Here is a 4513-nt window from a genome sequence, read left to right as displayed (position 1 = left end):
TACTGGGACGCTGAACAAAATGCCATAAAAGCTCTGATGAAAAAGAGAATTCATGAATTCATTTGTAATTAGTTTTATTGAGCTGCCTTTGAAGTGGTAATCATTACTGACAGGAGGATGGGGGAGGGGGGTACGGGTGTCTCAAGAGAGGTGAGCTCTAAGCTGGACCTTGAGGATTGGATTCACTAGTGGGGAACAAAAAGGTAGAAGTGGTATCCAGTGAGTTAGAGCCTGAACAGCTAGCATGAGCCAAGGCTTGGCAGTGGCAATTGGGTGGCATGTCCAGGGTCCGGCAATTGGGTGGCATGTCCAGGGTCTAGCAAGTGGTATGGAGAGAACAGAGAAGATGCGGCCAGAAGGATAGGTGAGGGCCAGGGTTCAACCATCCCTAGAGAGCAATGTGATTCAATCTATGTTTTACAAAAATAACTCAGGGGCTTCCTGGAGGATGAAATACATAAAAGCGAGATTGAAAGCAGACAGCCTGTTATGAAACGATCATGGCAACCTGAACTGGGGCAGCAGCAGTGAGAATGGAGGTGAGGATAGGTAGAATTGAAAGGGACTTGGAGACTAGAAAGCACTTAATGACCAACTAGATGTGAGGGGTAGAGGAGCCATTCAGGAATGACTTCATAGTCTAGCATGAAATAAGAAAAACAGGAAGAGAAGCAAGTTTGGAGAGAAAGATAATGAGTTCAGTACTATAAATATTAAGTTTGGGGTGTCTGCGGAAATACTATCCAAGTGGGCAGTTTGGAATATAATTCTGGAGTTCAGGATAGACCCGTCCAGGATGGTGGGAAGAAGGGAAAGTAGAGAAAAAGGGAGAAGTGACACTTTAAAAAACGATCCTTGCATATCTGCACAGCCCACCTGGTTCTAAGAAACAGAACCAGAACTGGACAGACACCTCTCCAAAATACTAACCTATACCAGTAAAACGGGTTCACTCATTGCACCTTAATATGCCTGTGCATTCACTCTGCAGCTTTTCTTCCCTCCATTCAACATATACTGATTAGGCATCTATTGTGTGCCAGGTACTGTTCTAGATTTTGGTGATACAGAAGTGAAAAAGTCAAAACCCTGCCATCGGGGAGTTTATGTTTTAGAGCAGGAGACAGTCAATAAACAAATAACTGAATAAATATAAAATATAATTTCAAGTAAATAAATGCAATAAGGAAAAATAAAGCAGGTAAGAGTTTAGGAAGTTACCAAGTGGGGAGAAGAAGAGGAAATCTTTGAAATCGGATGGTTGTGGTCAGGGAAGTCATCTCTGATGAAGTGACATTTTAAACGGAGACCTAAAGTGATGGAGAAAGCCATGTGAAAATCTGGAGGAAGAGTGTTTCAGGCAGAGGGAAGAGCAAATACGAAGACCCTGAGGTAAGAACTAGCTTGGTATGACTGAGACACAGTAAGGCAGCCAACTTGGGCGAACAGACCAAATAAGTTACAGAGTATCTTGTGACATTTCTGGTACTATTGTCTGGTATTATTAACTAACACTGTTGTAAAGATTTTCATGGATTTATATCCTATTTTCCTAACCTCCATGTAAGCCTATCGAGGGCAAGGTCTATGTTCAAACTTCATACTCCCACAGTACCTAGAACAATGCCTTGCACGTAGTGGGTGGTCTTTCTCCATTCATTCATCTGAATTAATCAGTGGTGATCTCTAGGCCTGCCTTAGCCCACTCTCAAACACCTCTGGGTAAATTTCAGAGCTGTCCACCACCTAGGAAACCACTGGTGAGCTATTTCTAGTACTATTGTGGTCTGTGAGAAACCCCAGCTGCATCCAGAGCAACATAGGAAGCCCATACACCTAGATTTACCCTTGCCACTTGCAAACCTGGTGGTTTTACTTAGGCTCTAATATTGAAGACTGCAAAGTGAAGCAATTCTGCACATGCTTGGAGAAGCTGCTGGCTTTGCCACAGTTCTGTGCTTAAACATTGCAATAATATTATTATTATCCCACAGGGGTGTCATGGGGATTAATGAGACATTTTCAATTCACTTTGAGATACTCCACTGGGGGTACTAAATAAATGGTATGTGTTCCTCCTGAAGTGCCATGTTTGACATTGATTTGTTGTGATGGGTTCTGTTGTCCAACAGGGCTGGAATTCGCCCACCAACTCATTTCCTATAAACAATAGACTAGCCGTCAGAAGGCGGTGGTTTTCAGTTAAAATAAATATGAAGCGAAGCGAACTAGTCGGCAATCAGAAGCAAATAGGCTGCTGTTAGAAATCTAGTATTTATTAAGCACTCACAGTGATCAACATTAAGAGCTTCACAGTGTGATACAGTAGAGAGAACACTGCACTTGGAAATGGTCCAAGGTTTCAGGCCCAGCTCTGCTACTAACTAGCTGTGTGAGCTTGAAGAACTTGCTAAACTTCTCTGGCCCTCAAATATAAAGTAAGGGTTGTCCTAAGGAGCTCGTAATCAGTCTTCCAGATAAGGCAAATACATGAAAGGGATGAAAATAGTCATTTCTGAAGGAGAGATACTTCACAGCAGGGAGAAGCTCGTGACCATCCATCACAGGACCATCCTCTGTTCTGGTCTTCCTTGCCATTGATTAATATTAATTTCAGTACTAATTCCTGCAAATGGAGAAATAAATCACTTTCTAAGTCAGACATAAAAGTGCATGAAACATTTGGTCTTTTAAAAATAGGGTCTTTGCCTTTCTCCGGGGCCATCCTTGCAGCAAGCCATCTTCTTCTTAGATTTAAAGATATGAATGATTGATTCTACTGCTACCCTAATCGCCAGCTCAAAAGCAGTGTTCTGGTTTTGTGAGAATGTTTTACATGGCTTCCCACTTTTACCATCTTACAACATATGTCACTGCCTGAAGTGCCCAGCGCTGACCTGGAGGTAAAGTGGAAGATAGAAGGAGAGTAAAGAATATGGGTCCTCGTTGTATCCGGAAGAGGCAGAGGTGGGAGCCCTGTGGCACAGCTGAGTAATGTACTGTATTGTGCGCCCAGCCTACCCTCACTCCTCATTCCAGGAATCTCAGTGGTTCTGCACTCAGGAAGAAGACATGTTGACATCCAGGAGCAGACAGACATGCAAAGAATCACTGGTTGCGGAGTTCAATTCAGCAAACATATTGAGTTCCTACTATTCATCAAGCACTTCGGTAGCTGCTAGGGACATAAACTGAGTAAGACCTAGTCTCTGCCCTAGTGAATCTGGGGGTTGGGAGCAGTGGTGGCAAGCCATGACCACAAACCACTCTTACTTCACGTCCAATTGCCAGCTAAGGTATGATGGGTGAGGGAGTTGTCTAGACAACAGTTCCTCTTTTGTTATGATTTCAACCATACAACAGAAAACACATTTTTAAGCCTGGGGTTAACTAAATTAGAGTTGCTAAAATGTCTGGAAACAGAAATTGTGTAAAGTGACCACGACAATTTGGAGAAATAGTTTGGGTTCAAAGGGAATAAATGTAAGTTATTGTCTTCAGGCCCAAACAGAGCAACTGAGATACAAGTTGTGGAATGAATGTTCTCCCAGTTTAACGACTAGAGCATGGCAAACCTCCCACCAGCCAGCAGTGGAACATTAAGAAGATGGTGTCTAGGCACAGGTCTCGCTCTCGTCCCTCGCACAACAGACTTAAGCTGAGATGTGACTTTGCTTTTTCCTTTTCCTCTTATTTCCTCACTGCCAGGAATTTTCACCGCATTGAAAGAACCAGGCTGCTCTCCCCAATCCCAACCAGAAACGTGGTCCTTGGCTCTTCCCAATGGATGGAATCTCAGCTATGGAAGTCAGTGTGAACTATTCGCTGTAAGAAGCAAAGTCCCTGAGGGCCTCAAATGACCCACTTTCTTCAGACTTCGGGTGCGAAACTCATCAGCACCCATACGCCCTTCGGCTTCTCATCCAAACCGGAGCTAAATTATTTAGAGCCCTCCTGGCCTGCCGGTCTTCTACCCTCAAGTGGGCTCAGGATACTGGCCGCAGACTTGCCTCTTCTCCAGGGCGCCCACCTGGCCTGCCACCCTCTCCCTGGACACGGCTCCGGGTCCGGGGCACGTCCCCATCCGCCCTCCTCTCCTGCCTCCACCTGCTGGCCCCTCAGCTGCGCCCAGGCCCAGGGCGCTCGCTGGGCAGCGGTGCGCATCCAGGACAGATGGAGAAGCCCCGCAACTGAGACGTGGCCTCGCGGGCCGGGGGAGAGCGGCGCTGACCCGGAGCGGGCCGAGCGCAGGGGTGCGGGCTCAGGGCCGGACACCAGCAGGGCCGCCTCAGTGGGGTGGAGGTTCGGGAGGGGGGACAGCGAGGTGCACAATGAGGCCGCACGGGTGACTCAGAGGGGCTAGGAAGGAGGCCGAGCCGGGCGTGGCCGCGCGCGCGCCCGCGTGGTGGGCGGGGACCCCGAGGGGCCGCGGAGCGCGGGCGCGCGGGCGGGGAGGGCGCGAAGGAGGCGCGGAGGCGGGCAGAGGCGGCGTCTCTGCGGAGGAGCCCGCGGG

The sequence above is a fragment of the Hipposideros armiger genome, unplaced genomic scaffold, assembly GCF_001890085.2.
Source record: "Hipposideros armiger isolate ML-2016 unplaced genomic scaffold, ASM189008v1 scaffold_581, whole genome shotgun sequence".
In the NCBI taxonomy this organism is placed as follows: domain Eukaryota; kingdom Metazoa; phylum Chordata; class Mammalia; order Chiroptera; family Hipposideridae; genus Hipposideros; species Hipposideros armiger.
This window is presented reverse-complemented; position numbering follows the sequence as displayed.